This window comes from Lepus europaeus, chromosome 9 (genome assembly GCF_033115175.1).
Source record: "Lepus europaeus isolate LE1 chromosome 9, mLepTim1.pri, whole genome shotgun sequence".
NCBI lineage: Eukaryota > Metazoa > Chordata > Mammalia > Lagomorpha > Leporidae > Lepus > Lepus europaeus.
In genome coordinates this window covers 45,333,484-45,353,720 of record NC_084835.1, presented here as the reverse complement: position 1 = coordinate 45,353,720, position 20,237 = coordinate 45,333,484, and the positions used below count along the sequence as shown (strand labels likewise).

Here is a 20,237-nt window from a genome sequence, read left to right as displayed (position 1 = left end):
TCAATGCCTCAAGACTTTGGTGTCACTGGTCTCAGATACCAGCTTGCCATCCACGACCCTGCGGATGGTGGTCTTCTGGATGGTCTGCATCAAGTTGCTGGCGTCCAGGGCGTCGCTGACGCTGAACTCCTCCCCATCTTCCAGCAGGCGGCGGTAGGTGGCCATTTCAGCCTCCAGCTTGACCTTGATGTTCAGCAGGGCCTTGTACTCCTGGCCCTGGTGCTGCCCCTCTGCCCGGGTCTGCGCCAGCTCAGACTCCAGGTGCAGCAGCACGCCATTGAGCTGCTCTATCTGCATGGCGTAGCGCGTCTCCACGTCCTGCAGGCTGTTCTCCAAGCTGATCTTCAGGTTCTTCATGGACTCCAGGTCGATCTCCAAGGACTGGAAGGTGTGCCGCAGCTCCGTGAGCGTTGTCTCGGCTGCGCTGACCTCAGCTGACTGCGAGGTGACGATGGTGGTGCTCTCTTCGATCTACTGGGACCAGTACTTGTCCAGCTCCTTGCGATTCTTCTGAGCCAGCTCGTCGTACTGGGCCCGGATGTCTGCCATGATCTTGCTCTGGTCCTGAGATTTGGGGGCATCGACCTCCACGGTCAGCCCAGAGCTGGCGATCTGGGCTTGCAGGCCTTACTTCCTCTTCGTGGTTCTTCTTCATGAACAGCAGCTCCTCTGAGAGCCTCGATTTCCATCTCCAGCTGCAGCCGGCTGACGTTGGTGTCACCGATGACCTTGTGCAGCCCATGGATGTTGCTTTCCACCGACTGGCGCATGGCCAGCTCTGTCTCATACTTGACTCTTAAGTCGTCAGTAGCAAGATGGGCATGGTCAATCTGCAAAACGACGCGGGCGTTGTCCACGGAGTTGGCAAAAATCTGAGCCCTCAGCTCCTCGATGGCCTTGAAGTAGTGTCCCCAGTCTCGGACTTTGGGGCCGTTTCTCCAGGTGCTCCCGGATCTTGCTCTCCAGCCGCCGGTTGTCGGTTTCCAGGCTCCTTACCTTGTCCAGGTAGGAGGCCAGGCGGTAGTTCAGGTCTTGCATGGTCTCCTTCTCGCTCTGGATGCCCCCCATGGCTGCTAGGCCCCCCCCCACCCGGCACCCCTGTGGCCAGGCCCTCAGCCCCCCAGCCGCCCCTGAAGCTGCTAGAGTGCAACATGGAGATTCTGGACCCTGAGCCTCCGGCGCCTGCATAGACGCTGACCGCGCTGCTAGCCAGCCAGCTGCGCAGGCTGGAGGAGCGTGCCAAACCCAGGGACCGGTAGTTGGTGGAGAAGGTGGTGGAGTGGATGGTAAAAGAGAGGCCAGAACTCAGGTCTATTGTCAAGTTTGTGAGAGTAAAAGGAGTAAATGGAGATCCCAAGATTTTTAGGTGTGATAGAGTAGACTGCAAGAGGAGTAAGTTGAAAGAAATAAACAGATTGTTTAGACTTTCAAACCTAAAAGAATTTTTTTACCAGCCAACTTCAGATGTTGAGTAGGCAGCTGATTGAGGAACCTATAGTTCGATAAGAAGTTAGGCTGGGTTTGTGCAAGGGTATGTATTTGGGGCAGAAAGAGTAAATTATATTTTGTCTCAATAACACAGAGAAGGCCGGCGCCGTGGCTCAACAGGCTAATCCTCCGCCTTGTGGCGCTGGCACACCGGGTTCTAGTCCCGGTCGGGCACCGGATTCTGTCCCAGTTGCCCCTCTTCCAGGCCAGTTCTCTGCTGTGGGCAGGGAGTGCAGTGGAGGATGGCCCAAGTGCTTGGGCCCTGTACCCGCACAGAAGACCAGGAGAAGCACTTGGCTCCTGCCTTCGGATCAGCGCGGTGCTTCGGCCGCGGCGGCCATTGGAGGGTGAACCAATGGCAAAAAGGAAGACCTTTCTCTCTCTCTCACTGTCCACTCTGCCTGTCAAAAATTAAAAAAAAAAAAAAAGGCCGGCGCCGTGGCTCAACAGGCTAATCCTCCGCCTTGCGGCGCCGGCACACCGGGTTCTAGTCCCGGTTGGGGCACCGATCCTGTCCCGGTTGCCCCTCTTCCAGGCCAGCTCTCTGCTGTGGCCAGGGAGTGCAGTGGAGGATGGCCCAAGTGCTTGGGCTCTGCACCCCTTGGGAGACCAGGAGAAGCACCTGGCTCCTGCCATCGGAACAGCGCGGTGCGCCGGCCGCAGCGCGCTACCGCGGCGGCCATTGGAGGGTGAACCAACGGCAAAGGAAGGCCTTTCTCTCTGTCTCTCTCTCTCTCTCTCACTGTCCACTCTGCCTGTCAAAAAATAAAAAAAAAAAAAAAAAAAAGAACAGAGAAGGTAGGAAATCCTTGTCCCATGAAAACAGAATCTAAATTGGAGAAACTGAATAGTTTGGATTCAATAAAATCAAGGATTTGTAGATTCAGATTAGTCACCCTTGGCCCAACACCAGGTAATTTGCTTAATGAACTTAAAATTAGCATCCCTGGGGAAATGTCTCTTATGTTAGCCTTAAAGGAAAAAAGGATGTGGTAACATCTTAGTGTTAAGTTCACAAAACAACAATTTTCATTTCTCACATGAGCCCTGGAAAATTGTGTGAGTGCATGCAAGTGTGTGTGTGTGTGTGTGTAGGGAGGGCAGGAGGGGATAGGAAGAGAGAGGGGAGAGAGTGAGAAAGAACACAAGAAAGCATGAGTGAGCATGTTGTTTATATATAAACAACTTCTAACCTCACTTATCATTTCCTGGACGGAAATTTTCAAAGACTGACTAATTTAAAAACAAACATTTTTAAAAAATTCCCTTCTTATGAGGTTCCTTCTCTCTCTCCCTCTTTCTCTTTCTCAAGTCCTTCCTTAATTACAAAACCTGCATAACCCATTTCCTTTGGTGTGCAAAAAGGTGTGTAATTAAACCATCAGCATAATACCTATCTCCATGTAAAACCGCACTTAGGAACTTTAACTGCTGAATAAAAACTCCTATTACATGACCATTAAGTATTATGAATAAAGCAAGTCATGGTAGGACTTGATTAATTTTTATGCACTATGGATTGTATCTAGAAGGAATTTTATTCTGGTGGGTCTTTTCCTAGGCCACCCTACAGTCTTTGACAAGTTTACTTCAGGAAAGGGGTAAACTGAGTTGGGCAACTGACCTCATAACTGCAGACCCTGTTATGGGGAGTGAGGAGTGTACCTGTGCAGGGAGAAGTATGAGCTCCCACGAATAAATAATAATCAACACAATCAGCATTGAAAAGAAAGGAATGAGGCGAGGAGTGGGCAGAAAAAATATGTATTTGGGTATAGTTTCCAAAGACGACAATGTTTTAGGTTAATACATATTATTTTAACTTTTTAGGTTAATACCTAGAGCCAAGGCTTCAAACTGACAATATTTTATTTGGAATTCTAAAAATCATCAATCTGGGCACCGGGTCCAAGCTGAGAGTTGGAGATTCTGGACTTAGACTCTGTTTGGGAAGGGAAAAATATGAAATGGCACCTCAAAACCGCCAACAGAATGTATTCTATGTGTCCCTGAGTAGAGAAATTATCTGGAAATCAGTGTTTCCCATCAAGAACTGAGTTTGACCAGCAGATAGAAAGGAAAAATTGGGATGGGACAACTACAACTTAAATGCATGGGTCTGCAAAGTACTAAACATGATGGCTTCATTTGTCAGAGAAACCAAATAGATCGAGAAATTTCAAAACTAAACAGACTTAAGTTTCCCATGTAAACCCAGAGACGAATCCCTATTCAAATATAGGACTCTGACCAAGTGATAACGTGAGGCATGAGGTAGGTGGTCTGAGCAAAGTCTCTGAGGATCCTATACTTCCAGTGGTGGAAGAAATACTCAAACGTCCATGACTTCCTTTGCAGAGGGCCTCAGAAGTGAACATGCACCTAGAAATTGAACGGTAACAGCAAAACAGTGCTGGGACCCACAGAGAGTAGGGAATATAGAACACAGGTTTAGGCAGAGGCAGGCTCCCCTGATATATTCCCTTCTCAACTTCTCTTGGTCCATTCCCTGAGACACAGAAAATCCCAACTGAGGAAATCAGCTCTTGAAAAAGAGTAATATTCTCAGTGGAACCACAGGCAAATTTCTTCTAGGTCAGGTTCAGTTGCAGAAGAGAAGGAAAATTTTATACAGTCAAGCCCACAGTGAAGCTAGAGAGTCAAAGCCCCTGCTGCTGCCCTCGGGACTAGGCTTAGCTTATTTCCAGAGCCCACTTTACTAGCCATATTAGTTAACGGCACATGGGCACATGAGTTTACGGGGGAAACAGGATACCTCAGGTGTATAATTACTGTGAAAGAGATCTATCTTTTAACTATGAGTTTAAAAACCGGTATTTTCAGCATAAATTTTGAAGGAAGTACTCCAGCAAAAAGGAAAATTGATAAATGAAAGTAAGTAACTAAAACATCAAAGTTTACTTTATAAAAGTAAGGACAGAAACCATGGAGTCTTAATACAGAACCAAACTGTGTACGCTATCAACATGCAGGTCTTGAGGGGTAGGCTCAGATCTAAGAGAAAAATAAGAGTAAAGAAAGAAGATATGAGGGCCAGCGCTGAGGTATAGTGGGTAAAGCCACCGCCTGCAGCACCAGCATCCTATAGGGGTGCCAGTTCTAGTCTCAGCTGCTCCTCTTCTGATCCAGCTCTCTGCTATGGCCTGGGAAAGCAGTAAAAGATGGTTCAAGTCTTTGGGCCGCTGTACCCACATGGGAGACCTGGAAGAAGCTTCTGGCTCTGTACTGGTGCAGCTCCGGCCATTGCGGCCATTTGGGGAGTGAACCAGCGGATGGAGGACCTTCCTCCTTCCCTCCATGTCTCTCCCTCTCTCTCTCTCTCTCTGCTGCTCCTTCTGTGTAACTGACTTTTAAGTAAATCTTTAAGAAAAAAAGAAAAGAAAGAAGATATGGTAGCTTTCTTTTTTTTTTTTTTTTAATTTGACAGAGTTAGACAGTGAGAGGAGAGACACAGATAAAGATCTTCCTTCCGTTGGTTCACCCCCAAAATGGCCACTACAGCTGGCCCTGCACTGATCCCTATGGTAGCTATATTATTCCAAGTGAATATAGAGGTTTTTTTTTTTTTAATGGGGGAGGGAGTAAACTTAAGTATCTAAGGAGCCTTGTCATGTGATACAGTGATTACATTGTTGCTCAGGATACCTTTAGTGCCTGGTTTGTTTCCTGGCTATGCTACTTCTGATCCAGCTTCCTGCTAATGCACCCTCTGGGAGACAGCAAATTGTGGTTAAATAGTTGGGTCCCTGCCACCCAAGTGGTAAATCCATACTGAATTCTGAGCTCCTGGTTTCAGCCTGGCCCAGCCCTGGCTCTTTCAGGCATTTGGTAGTGAACCAGCAGACAGAAGATCTCTGTCTCTCTGCCTTTCAAATAAAACTTTAAAAAAATTTTAAAAAGAAACTTATAGAGAAGTATGGCATTACATACAGATCTTAGTAAAGCAGGTACAACCATCAGGATAATAAAAATGGTGTGCAGAATGTTCAACCCACAGGGGAAGGGGAAAGATGAAGCAAGTAAAGTATACAGAAAACAGGAATCAAGAAACAAAAATAAGTTTTAATGTTTTACACTAAATATAAATGCATTAAGTTTAAAAATCAAAAGACAGAGACTAATGTTGAAATAAAAACCAGGGCCTGCACTGTGATGTAGCAGGTTAAGCCACCACCTGCAGTGCCGGCATCCCATATGGGCACCGGTTCGAGTCCTGGCTGCTCCATTTCCAATCCAGCTCTCTGCTATGTCCTGGGAAAGCAGCTGAATATGGCCCAAGTCTTTGGGCCCCTGCATCCAAATGGGAGACCCAGAAGAAGCTCTTGGCTTTGGATTGGTGCAGCTCTGGCTGTTGCGGCCAATTGGGGAGTAAACCAGAGGATGGAAGATCTCTCTCTCTGTGCAACTCTTTCAAATAAATAAATAAATCTTTTAACAAAAAGAAATAAAAACACAAGTTCTAACAATACATTTTAACAAGAAGCACACAAATAAAAGGATAAAAGAGCTTTAAAACAAAGGCAATGAATAAGAGAGATAAAAAATATGAAACAAAAGAAAAGTGGTGAACATTTCAGTAGAAGAGGGGAAAAGGACTTTTGAGAAAAAAAGTCAAAATGAATAGTTTTTAGAAACCAGACAAAAAAATAATAAAGATATAATGAGATTAAACACTCAACATGACATAATATAACCTAAAGACACACTAAGCAATAACCAGAGTTAGAGGGAAAAATGAATATTATAGAGAAAAGATTTATACTACTCCTCTCAGAATGTATTAGGTCAATAAGCACAAATAAAATTGAGTAAGTTCACTTCTAGGCTCTAGGAAATAGACATAAATATACACAAAGTAAGTGTACATTGAAAAAAGGCATTATTTTTAATCATACATGGAATGCTCCCTCAAATTAAGCATGTATCAATTCACAAAGTAAGCCTTAAAAATGCAAATTATAAAAGTCACATTCTCTTAAACACTCCACAAGCCTACAAAGTAAACCTTATTTAAGTAAAAACAACTATATATATATACACACACACACACACACACATATATATATATATATACACATATATATAAATAAATTTAAGTACTTGGAAATGAATAGCAGTAAAAATACTAAAGTTATTTATTGTTAGAGGAAAATATAGATTTAAACATATCTGAAGGCAAATAAAGGAACATAGAAAACGAATTCAAAAAGTTGAAGACATCTGATGTTTCCAGACCAATTAAAGAAAAGAATAATCAGCTCTCTTACAAATGCTGGTAAAAGTGCCTATTGTCACCAATCTGACTAAGAAATCTCAATTCACAGGGCATGGGTTAGAACACACTTAGAAGGCTCTTGCCTAAGTAATGACAATTATCACTACAGTGAACAATGCTCAGGAATATCCCAAGAAATCTTCAAAGTCAGAAACTAAAAGATCAAACTATTTTCAAGCAACTTAAAGGCATCCAGAACATATCTCAAGAATATTTATTGAAATAAAAAAATTCATCACTCAACTAGGTAAAATTCACAACATCTGGCTTCCAATCAAACTGTGCTAGGAATGAAAAACAGAAAAATATGAGTCACGTGAGGAGTAAAATCAGTAAATTGAACTAGCATAGATTTAAGAATTAGCAAACAAGGTATTATAACAATTTTCTCTAGTGCAAAAAAAGTTGAGACATAGAAAAAATACACACACACACATTTAAGATTTCTTTTCTTTATTTGAATGACAGAGTTGAGAGAGAGAATGAGAGAGGTTTTCCACCCACTGGTTCATTCTCCAAATGGCCATGACGGCCAAGGCTAGGCGGACTGAAGCCAGGATCTGGGAGCTTCTTCTGGGTCTCTCATGTGGTTGCAGGGGCCCAACGACTTGTGACATCCCCTGCTGCTGTCCCAGGCATGTTAGCAGGGAGTTGAATGGGAAATGGAGGAGGTGGGACTCGAACCCACAGCCATATGGGATGCCAGTGTTGCAGGCAGCAGCCTTACCTGCTATGTCACAATGCTGGCCTGGAGAATATATATTTTTTTAAAAGACCCAAACTGAAACTCTAGAATTGAAAACTTTAACATCTGAGATAAAAACATACTAAACAGAATTAATGGCAATTTTCAAATCATAGAAGAAAAGATTAATGAACCTGAAGGCACAGAATTAAAAACCACCCAAAATGAAAAACTGAGAAGGGAAGATAGGATATAGAAAGGAGTATTAGAGAGCTGGGGTACAACTTCAAGAAACAAAGTACACATGTGACTGGAATCCCCAAACTAGAGAATTGAACATAAAAATATTTGAGGAGATAATAATGAAAACTTTTAAAAATTTGATGAAAAATATAAACCCACAGTCCAAAAAGTTCCATGAATTCCAAGTAGCAGAACCATGAATGAATTAACCTAAACCAAAGCATCTTAATAATAAAAATTGCTCAAAATCAGTAGAGTAAAAATCTAAAAACAGCCAGAACAGACACATTCTGCAGAGGAACAAAGATAAGAATGATGGCAGATTTATCATCAGAAACAACACAAGTGAGAAGACAGTGGAGCAACATCTTATTTCAAATACTAAAACAAGCTGTCAACTCAACATCCTAATGCAGCAAAAAGTTTTTGAAAAACAAACATGAAATAAAGAACTTTTTTGCATAGAGACAAAAGCTAAAATAATTCATCACCAGCAGACTATGTACAATGTGTTAAAGGAAGTTCTTCAAATAGAAAGACAATAACAAATGAAAATAAGGATCTATACAAAGGAATGAAAGATGCCAAAAATGCTAATTACACTGGTAAATAGACAACATTTTTTCAATTGAAATTTCTTTACAAGAGAATTTACTGACTAGCCAAAAATAATAGCAATATATCCTGAGGCTTATAAAATATGTAAAAATAAATGCATGACAACAACAGTACAAAAGCTGGAAGAGAAGAAATGGAAGTATAGTATTATAAGGTTCCTATATATGAAGCTGAATATTCACTTGAAGACAGACTGTAATGAATTAAACATGCATAAATTCTAAAGGAGTGACTAAAATAACAATCAAAGTTGTAGCTAATAAGCAAATAAGGGAGATAAAAACAGATCACAAAAATAATACATAAAGGAGGCAGAAAACAAGAAAAACAAAGAATGGAGGTGACAAATATAATTCAAATAGCAAGATGATAAACTTACACCTAACCATATCAAGAATCACTTCACATGTACATGGTCTAAAGGGCAGTCACTGGGCCTCACAGTGAAGATGACAATTAGGATGCCCACATCCCATATTGGAGCCCCTAGGTTCAATGTCTGCCTCCAACTCCCAGTCTCAGCTTCTTGCCAGTGCAGGGATGGGTCAAGTAGTTGCGTCCTGCCACTGACAGGAGAGATCTGGATGGGGTTCCTGGCTCAGAAGCATTGAGGGCATTTTGGGAGTAATCAACAGTTGGCAGATCTCTGTATTTCTCTCATCTCTCCCTTTGTCTCTGCCTTTCAAATGATTACTTTAAAAAATATAGATGGTCTAAATACCACAAAAAGGAGAGATTTTTGGAGTGAGTGAGTGGTACAGCAGTTAAGATTCTGCTTGGGATGCCCAAAACCCATGTCAGAGTGCTTGGCTTCAAGTCTTGTCTCTACTTCCAACCCAGTTTCCTGGTATAGTACACTCTGGGAGGCACCACGTGATGAAGTATTAGGTTCCCTGCCATTCATCTGGGAGACCTGGATTGAGTTCTGGGCTCCTGACTTTGACTTGGCTCAACTTTGGCTCCTGGAGGCACCTGGGGAGTGAACCGGTGGATAAAAGGTCTCTCTCTTTCTTGCTTTCAAATAAAATGAAAATAAATTTTAAAATATTAGTTTTAGGCCGGCGCTGTGGCTCACTTGGTTAACCTCTGCCTGTGGTGCTGGCATCCCATATGGGCGCCGGGTTCTAGTCCTGGTTGCTCCTCCTCCAGTCCAGCTCTCTGCTATGGCCCAGGAGGGCAGTGGAGGATGGCCCAAGTGCTTGGGCCCCTGCATCTGCATGGGAGACCAGGAAGAAGCACCTGGCTCCTGGCTTCAGATCAGCACAGTGCTGGCCATAGCAGCCATTTGAGGGGTGAACCAATGGAAGGAAGACCTTTCTCTGTCTCTCTCACTGTGTAACTCATTTGACCAATAAAAAATATTAGTTTTAAAAACAGATAGTCAAGTGACAAAACAAAAACAATGCTGTTTACCAGAAACAAAACTTAAATGTGAAAGCAAAAATAGGTTAAAATGGAAGGGGAAAGACATGGAATATTTATATTTATCAAAAGAAAGCGATGGGCTAGTATTTGGCACATCAATTAAAATGCCATTTGGGACAACAGCATCCCACAACTGAGTGTCCGACTTTGAGTCCTGGCTCCATTCCCAATTCCAGCTTCCTGCTTGTGTACATCATGGAAGAGTCAGGTGACGATGCGAGTACTTGGATCCCTGCTACCCATTTGAAGATCACACTCAGTTCCTGGCTCCTGACTTTGGACAGGCACAGTCCTAATTCAACCATTCTGGGCCTTTTTGAAGTGAACTAGCAGATAAAACATCTGTCTCCATCCCTCTTTCTAATAAAAATAAAATTAAAAAAATAAAACTAGAGTACAATGTTGAGTAGATTTCAGAGCCAAAAATATCACCAGGGATAAAGAACGATGTTTCATAATGATACTTTTCCAAAGGACATAAAAGTCCTAAATATGTATATGCCTAATAACAGAAATTAAAAATAACATGAAGCAAAAGCAGACAGAGCTACATGTGAAACAGAAAAATCCACAATTATAGTGTAGGAGTTTAGTACCTCTTTCGACACAGAAAACTATTAAAAAAACAGAAAGTTTGAGCAATATGATTAACTATCTTGATTTAATTGAAGTTTTATTTTAAAGATTTATTTGAAAGGTAGAGTTACAAGAGAAGAAAAAGACGGAGAGGGAGAGATAGAAAAAGACGGAGAGGGCAGAGGGAGACAGACTTCCACTGCTGGTTCACTACCCAAATGTCCACAATGCCTGGGGCTGGGCCAGGAAGAGAAACCAGGAAGTTCATCCAGGTTTCCCACATGGGTATAGGGGCCTAAGTACTTGGGCCATCTTTGGTTGCTTTCCCAGGTGCATTAGCAGGGAGCTGGATCAGAAGTGGAGCAGCTGGAACTCTAACAAGAACCCATATGAGATGCTGGCATTGCAGGAGGCAGGAACAGAATACACAATCTCTTCAAGTGCACACAAAACATTTACTCCAACTGACCATATCATGGATCATAAAACAAGTCTAAATAAATCTAAACAGCCATACAGGTGCCAGTGTGGCACAGCAGGTTAAGCTGCCCCTGTGGCACTGGTTTCCTATTTTGGAGTGCTGGTACAAGTCCCAGCTGCTCTGTTCCCCATTCAAATTCCTTTTAATGCACCAGGGAAAATAGTGGCAGAGGGCCTAATCACTTGGCCCCCTGCCACCCACGGAAAAGAACCAGATGGAGTTCCTGGGTCCTGGTTTCAGCCTGGACCAGCCCCAACTACCACGGCCATTTGGGGAATGCACTAGCAGATGAAGATCTATTTCTCTCTGTCTCTCCCTCTATCTTTCTGTAACTCTCCCTTTCACATAAGTAATGACTTTTTTTACATATTTATTTATTTATTTGAGAGGTAGAGCTACAGACATATGGAGAAACAGAGAAAGGTCTTCCATCTGTTGGTTCACTCCACAACGGCTGCAATGGCAGGAGCTAAGCTGATCTGGACCCAAGAGCTTCCTCCAAGTCTCCCTCATGGGTGCATGGGCCCAAGTACTTGAGCCATTTTCCACTGCTTTCCCAGGCCATATCAGAGAACTGGATCACAAGAGGAGCAGCCAGAGCATGAACCAGCGCCCATATGGGATGCTGATGCCACAGGCAGAAGCTTAGCACACTGCACCACAGCTCTGGCCCCAATATTTAAAATTTTTTAAAAAGTCCCTAAAGCATGTTCCTTGACCATTTTTTTTTGTAATTAAAATAAAAATAACAGAAAAATTTCTGGAAAATATCCATTTACTTGGAAATTAAATAATTCCATTAAAAATATCTATGGGTCAAAACAAATTTCAAGTGAAGAAAAATTAAGAAAATAAAAATTTGAGAGATTCTGCTAAAATGACCCTTGGGACAAATTAATAGCAATAAATATGTATTTTAGAAAAGAAATATCTCAAATCAATGACATTAGCTTCTACCTCAACAAACTAGTTAAAAACTGAAAATACAACCCAAAATAAAGAGAGAAAAATATATAGATCAGGGAGGATATCAATGAAATAAAAAACAGGGAGAAGCTCCTGGCTCCCGGCTCTGGGTCGGCGCAGCTCTGGCACTTGTGGCCATCTGGGGACTGAACCAGAGGACGGAAGACCTGTCTCTGTCTCTCCTCTCTCTGTGTAACTCTTTCAAATAAATAAATAAATCTTAAAGGACAATAAAAAGAAAAACTCATCCAGAGAAGTGAGAAGGGAATACTGTCTAACTGATTCTTTAAATCAAGCATTTCCCTAACACATTTAGACAAAGCCAGTACAAGAAAAAAAAGAACCTAGAGACTAATATGCCAATTAATACAGATAAAAAATTTCTAAAGAAAATGTTAGCAAATCAGGTTCATAAAAAGATGATACATCATATTGAGTTAAGGTTTCACCCCAGAGATACCAGATTGGTCTAATGTTTAAAAACCTATATAGAAACTGACACAGCTACACATGGGTGAATCTGGAAAATACTACACTGAATAAAAAAGCCAGACACAAAAGGACAAACATTGGATGATTCCATTCAAATGTTGCATGATCCCACTTAAACAAAGGACTTAAAACAGACAAATTTACAGAGATAGAATACACAATAGAGGTAAGAAGGGCTTGGAGGAAGGGGTATAAGGTTTACATTTCATGGATACAAAGTTTCTGTTTGAGATGGTGAAAAGGCTATGAAAATGGACTGAAATAATGTCATACAACACTGTGAATGTACTTACTACCACTGAGTTGTACTGTTAAAAAGGGCTAAGATGGTAAGTTTACGTTATATTTCACCACATACAATTTTTAAATTGGGGCTAACACTATGGTGGCTGTTAAAGCCACCACCTGCATCCCATATGGGCACTGGTTCCACTCCTGATCCAGCTCTCTGCTATGGCCCAGGAAAGCAGTAGAATATGGCCCAAGTCCTTGGAGCCCTGCACCCATATGGGAGACGTGGAAGAAGCTCCTGACTTTCAATTAGCTCAACAGACAGAAAAAACACATTTGACAAAAATCTAACACACATTCCCAATTTTTTTTAAAGATTTAATTATCTGAAAGTCAGAGTTACACAGAAAGGAGAGGAAGACAGAGAGAGAGAGAGAGAGAGAGAGAGAGAGAGGTCCTCCATCTGATGGTTCACTCCCCAGTTGGCCGCAACAGCTGGAGCTGCGCCAATCCAAAGCCAGGAGTCAGGAGCTTCTTCCGGGTCTCCCACATGGGTGCAGAGGCCCAAGCACTTGGGCCATCTTCTACTGCTTTTCCAGGCCATAGATGAGAGCTGGACAGGAAGTGGAGCAGCCAGGTCTCGAACTGGTGCCCATATGGGATGCCGGTGCCTCAGGCAAGGGCATTAATCTGCTGCACCACAATGCCAGCCCCATATTCCTGATTTTAAAAAGAATTTTTTGAGCAAATTAGGGATAGAATGTGACTTCCTTAGTTCGTTAAAGGTCATCTACACAAGATCTATAACTGACATCCTTCTTAACGGCAAAAAGACTGAACACCTTCCCTGTAAGTTCAGAGGATGTTTGTTTCCACCACTCCTATTAAACATTATAGTTGAGATTCTATCCAGTGCAATAAGGCATCCGGATTGGAGCAGAGCAAGTAAAACTTTCATATAGAAGAGCTGATGGAACCTATGTAGAGAAGTTAGCTTTGTTGAGTTGGCTAACAATGTAAGAAAGCAGATTAGTATGTAAAAATATATTTTATGTGTAATAAACAACATGGGACAAATAAAAAACAATGTCACTGACAATAAAATTGAAAAGTATGATATGCCTAGGGACAAATCTAACAAAAACACATGAAATTCTTACACAGTGACACTATATAGAACATCATTAGGAGAAATTAAAGACGACCAAAATAAATGTTCATTGGTCAATCAGTGCTCCATCTTGCTATGATGTAAGTTATTCGAAATTTAACCTATATGTTCAACAGACTCCCACTCAAAATTCGAGCATACTTCCTATAGAAACTATCAAGCTGATTTTTAAGACTTTTATGGAAATGTGTAGGATCTAGAAAAACCAAACCAATTTTGAGGAAAGGAAAATAAAACTGGATATCTAACCCTAAATATTTTCAAAATTTATTATTATGAAGTTCACGATTATCAAGGTATGGTAGCAGCTTAATATAAGTAAATAGATCAGCTAGACGATGAGCGTTCCAAGATAGAACTATACAAAACAGGAACAACTCATTTTTCAACAAAAAGGTACAATCAATTCAGTGAAAAAAACATGGTCTTTTAAGAAACAGTGTTGGAACAACCGAATATTCTATCTATACCTTAAACTTTATACAAAAATTTACTCAAAATGGACTTTTAACCTAAATAAAAATCTTGAACTCTTAAGTTCTAGAAGAAAACCTAGAAAAAAAATCTTTGTGAGGCTGGATGAGGCAAAGATTTTTCACTAATGCACTAAAAGAATGGTAACAAAAAATAGATGATAAAATTCAACTTCACCAAAACTAACACTTTTTGCTTTGAAAGGTGTTAAGATCATGCTAAGAATATGCCATAAACAAGCAAAAAATATCTGCAAATCACCTATCTGATCAATGACTTGTATCGAAAATATGTAACAAATTCTCAAAATCAAATAAGAAAAGAGACAATCCTATTAAAAGTCAACAAAGTATTTGGGCATTTCATCAAAAACATATACAAATGGTTAGAAAAGTGCTGAACATCGTTAAGTTATTAAGGAAATGTACATTAAGATTTGGTTTATTTTCATAATGAGATGCCAATACACATCCATTATGATAGCTACAATTAAGGAGACTTATCATTTCAGGTTTTTGCAAGGGTGGAGAATAACTGAAACTTTCATACAATACTGGTGGCAAAGAAAAATAATGCAATCACTTTGGAAAAGTATTTTGGATCTATCTTTAAAATTAATTATATATTAACCACAAAACTAGTTATTTACTCCAGAGTAATTACACAAGAGAAAAAGAGTACACACACCAGTACAAAGACTGGCACCTGAATCTTCACAGCAGTTTTATCTGTAATAGTCAAAACCTAGAAACAACATCAACATCCACCAACAGGTCAATGTTTGACAAACCAGAATATCCATTTAATGATGAAACAGGGGCCAGTGCTGTGGTGTAGAAGGTTAAGCCTCCCCCTGCAGTGCCAGCATCCCATATGGGCCCTGGATTGAGTCTCAGATGCTCCACTTCCAAGCCAACTCCTGGCTAATGTGCTTGGGAAGGCAGCAGAAGATGGCAAAAGTCCTTGGGCTCTTGTACCCATGTGAGGGGCCCTGAAAAAGCTCCTGGCTTTAGATCACCCCAGCTTTGACCACTGTAGTCACTTGGAGAATGAACCAGCAGATGGAAGATCTCATTCTCTCCCTCTCTCTCTCTCCTTTTATGTATCTCTGCCTTTCAAATAAATACATCTTTGTTAAAATGGTGAAATAACTGTGTTGTACTATGTGAATTAACGGTATAACTAGTACTCAAACAGTACTTTACACTTCGTGTTTCTGTGTGGATGCAAACTGTTGAAATCTTTACTTAGTATATACTAAATTGATCTTCTGTATATAAAGATAATTGAAAATGAATCTTGATGAAGAATGGGATGGCAGAGGGAGTAGGAGATGGGATGGTTGCAGGTGGGAGAGAGGTTATGGGGGAAAAAGCCACTATAATCCAAAAGTTGTACTTTGGAAATTTATATTTATTAAATAAAAGTTTAAAAATGGTGAAATAAAGAGCAATAAAAAGAAAAACTGATAAAAAACATATTTGATACAACAGTATAGATGAGCCTCAAAACAATTCAGCCTAGAGAAATCCATACAAAAAAGAATACAGTTATATTCATGTATATAAAATTATAGGAAATACAAACTAATTTATATTAGCCAAAAGTAGATCTGTAGATCAGAGGTTGCCTGTGGACCAGGATGTTGGAATGGGTGGGAAAGGGGTTATAAGGGTGCAGAAGGAAACTTTTGGGTGTGGTGGAGTGTTTGTTGTTCAGGTTGTGGTGATTGCTAATGGAAATATGTATTTTTTAATATTTTATCAAATTGTACACTTTAAATACACAGTTAAATTTACCATGTCATTCATGCTATAATAAAACCTTTAAAATGAAGTTGAGAAAGGAAACAGAGCAACTACATAGAAGTAAGGAAGTTGGGATATATTAAAGGTAAGAGGCAAGTGTGTAACGGGGGAAAACTAGAGAAGATTGAAAAAAGCAGAAGTTAGTACTTTGAACAGATACAAAAATAAACCAATCTTCAGCAAGACTGATCATGTACACAAAGGAGAAAAGATTTTAAAAACACAAAATACAAAATGAGAAGAGGAAAATAACCACAGAGATTAAAGGGAAAATATTGTGAACACACTGTCAATAAAATTGAAAGAACAAAATAAACACTTTGGCATAAGTCAAAAATAGGAAAGTACAATAGAAATTTCAATTGTAATTAAAGAACTACTCATTTCCACAATATACCCCACGACTAAATGATTTCATAGTTGAGATCTTCCCAACAACCAAAGAGCAAGTAATTCCTACCCTACTTCAGTTTTTCCACAAGGAAAAAACAGAGAAAAACTGTACTATTCAATTTAGAAGTCAGGTATATTTATGATTCTAAAATATGGTAAGGATAAAACAAGAAAGCAATTTAAAATCCTATTTCTTTTAAGATTATTTACATGTAAATACTAAATAAAATAGAGATGAATGGAAAATGTATTATAAGTACATGTATATTCTAATCAAATAGATCTTTAGACTAAAGGATGATCTCACTTCAGAAACTACAGAAAAGATTACATATAATGGAAATACATCTAATGTGTTTATTCTAAAATCATAGAACACTGAGCAAAATAATGCTAGAGATCCTATTTATTTCAGTAAAAAAGGAAGGAATTAATAACTTAATAGATTAGAAAAGAAAGCAAAGTTCCCTAGGGATAAATCTATTTTAACATGTAGATAGTCTGTAGAAAGTTATAAAATTCTATTGAAGGTACTAAATAAATTAGAAGTACTAAATAAATTGGGAGTATAAAAATTCTATTCAAAGTACTAAATAACCTTATAAAAAATCATACAGGCATTAATTCTCCTTAAATAGATCATTATAATCAATACAATTTCAATTCTACTCCCACTAAGGTGTGTGTTTTTTTTTTTTTTTTTGTGCAGGGTGGGGAGGGATTTGACAATTTGACTCTAGAATTCATATGAAAAGGAATAGAGTCATAACAATAGCATAACAGAAGAACCAGATGGAGATCTTAGTCTGCCAAACATCAACACTTAAGAAGTTATAATCATGAAGACTGCGTGGTATGTCATGGGGAAACATAAATAAACTACTGTATGAGAATAGTAAGTCCAGAAGACAACCCTGCATAATATGGAAACCCGACACAGCTGGCACTGCAAATAAGTGAAGAAAGGATATACATCCAAAAAGTGGTGCTGGGACAATTGGCTTTCAATATAAACAATATGAAGTTGAATCCTTAGTTCACACTATACATAAATATCAATTCCAGATGGTTTTAAAATTTTGAATGTCCTTAAAACAACCCAACAGAAAGTTAGGTAAAACATCCAATAGAAAATTAAAATATATACACAAAAGACATCAGCAGTCATTGCACAGGGAAAGGAAATATCAATGTCCAGACAAAAATAAAAAGATGTTCAACCTCATTTGTTGTCAGAAAAATGCAAATTAAAATCTCAAAAAGATACCACTTCACATTCAGTCATTTGGCAAAAATCAACAAGCCAACAATACCAAGTATTGCTGAAAATGTGAAACAAGGAGAACTCCATTACATGGCAAGTTGGAGTTTAAAATGAAACTACTGCTTTAGAAAACAATATGGCACTAATTAGCAAAGTTGAATTAGCACATTGCCTGCAATCTAGAAATTCTGCTTCTAGGAATATACTCTAGAGAGAAACTCTTGCAAACAGACACCTAGAGTCTTGTAATAGTCTGTTTATAGCAGCACCATTTAGGATGATAAAATGTAGAAAACAATCCATACATGGATCAATAATTGCCAAATTAAATGTACAATAATTGAAAGTCTATAAAGGCAGAGACAAAGACTAAGTAATATAAATTTGTGTTTAAGAATATTCAACAAAGAAAGCACATAGCAGTATGATTCCATTTTTGCTGTATCTCTAAACACATAAATGAAATAATATTTTCTATAGAAATATAGAAATCATTTAAACAAACAGGTTTGTGGTTTCCTGTAAGAGCAAAGAGTGAGAGATATAGGATGTGGATGGGCACATAAGAAGGTTCTATGGTTCTGGTGATATTCTATTTATTTCGTTTTATTGCAACTTTAGAGGTGGCATGGTATTGTTAGTACCACTACTACTACTAGTTCTACTAATACTACTAGTAGCAACAGGAGTTCAACTAAATTATATTTTCCTAGTCTAGTAACATTATCTATTAGTTAAGTGAGCTTCTGATTCTTGCCGTAAGTTCTGGCTTACAGATCAATTCTCAAAGAGGAGTCCATGTAAAGGAGGAGGCAACAAGTGTTTGAGCATTTTGATGTTTCAATTAAAGTTGGGAAATTACCACAAAAGCTGCCATGCCCTATTGACTAGGACACAGAAGAACTTGAAAACCCAAGGCCTTGCACTACTCTGGCTTGCCAAATTCCTGGCACCTACCACAGCCATCTTTCCCACTGAGCCCAAAGTGGCCTAGAAACACTGAGCATCAGGCTCAAGCACCTACTCCCAGCACTGACAGGAAAAACACACCTCTTTGGAAGCCCTGTTCTTGAGTTTAATATCCTTAGATACATCCTTGCCAACAAGTTCAGGGTTGCCAGTCAGCCCATTCATAAAAGCTTGGAAAATGCAATTTTTGGGTCAGGCGATCAACACAGAGAGGAAGACCTGTGGTTTTTGCCTAAGTCTCCTGACCTATACCCACTTGAATTTATGTAATGGAAACAAAACTGTTCTTGTACTAACTAAGCAACTGACTTCCATGTACAATATTTGTTTTGGGCCTGAGGATGCAGTTAGAGTTTAAAAGAGAAAAGTCAAATAGATCAGATTCCTGCATTTTTCTGGCTCAGGTGAATCACAGAGGCCCTTCTCAGTTGTTGAAGTTCTTTACACGTGACATAATCCTCTTAATGGCTAGGGAGGCATGTTTGTTTCTATGAGTCATACTTTATGGGAAGTGGGTGGGAAACATGAAGACCAATTTCCTTGCTTTCCTGTCATTAGTGCAAGTCCATAAAATGGGGACATGTGCTCCCCCTGAAGGAATGAATAGAGTCTGCAGCCTTTGGTCTAGCCCTCACTAGCTTCTCCTAAGAACAATTTGAGTCACGATAAGAGTCTGACATGCATTGATCTACAATCCTCTTAATGCACACACATGGCTTCTCTTCTGGGGGTTCTAATCTCAACTGACCATAAAGTGGCTACCAATTTCTTTGCCCCTGTGTGGAGCCAGCTAAGTTCCAAGTCTAGCCTTGGAGGAAAGAGAATACAGGCCTTTGGGGCATTAGGTCTGTACCAAATAATTAAACCTACCACCAGTAAGAAAACCTATGTGCCCACTTGTTATGTTTGCCTTTTTTTTCCTTCAATTGGGTCTGAAGAATATTTATTCAAAGTAAAATAAAAGCTCTCCCTTTGGTTCTGAGTACCAGATTAAAATGGAAAATTAGTGTAAATCAATAGGTGCTGCCATAGGCAATAAATAGAAGAAATAAAAACCTAATGTGGAAGGGTGGGCAGTTAGCCTAGCAGTCAAAATGCCAGACACCCCAAACTGGAATATTGGGAATACTCAGTTCCAGTTCCAGTCCCAGTTCTAGCTCCTGACTCCAGCTTCCTGCTAACACAGATCCTGGAAGGCAGTATTGATGATAGAGTCATTAGTTCTTTCCATCCATGTGAAGACCTGTCTTGCATTCCTGGCAACTGGCTTCATGCAGGTTTAGCCCTAGTCCTGGACTAGGCCAATGCTGGCATACTGTCTGGTAGTGCGCTCCCTTATTCTCTTTCTGTTTCTCAAATTTAAAAACAAAAACAAGGAGCACTGTAAAGACAAAGTGGCAAGAATGACCCCTGGACCAACCACAGCCTGCACATCACTGCATCTTTGTGTTCAGCACCTACATCCTCCCACCACAACCACCATGCCCAAAAGAAAGCTAAAGGGAATGCTAAAGGAGATAAAGCCAAGGTGAAGGATGAACCACAGAGAAGATCCATACAGTTGTCTGGTAAGCCTGCTCCTTCAAAGTAGAATCTAAGCCAAAAATGGTCCCTGTGAAAAACAGAGAGAAGTTACTCACAGGGAAATAGGGAAAAG

General features: G+C 39.9%; 1 pseudogene; it reads right to left on the bottom strand.

Moving 5' to 3' along the window:
• On the bottom strand, window positions 1-20,063 carry LOC133766258 (keratin, type I cytoskeletal 18-like; annotated as a pseudogene).
• Between the last annotated feature and the right edge of the window lie 174 nt (window positions 20,064-20,237).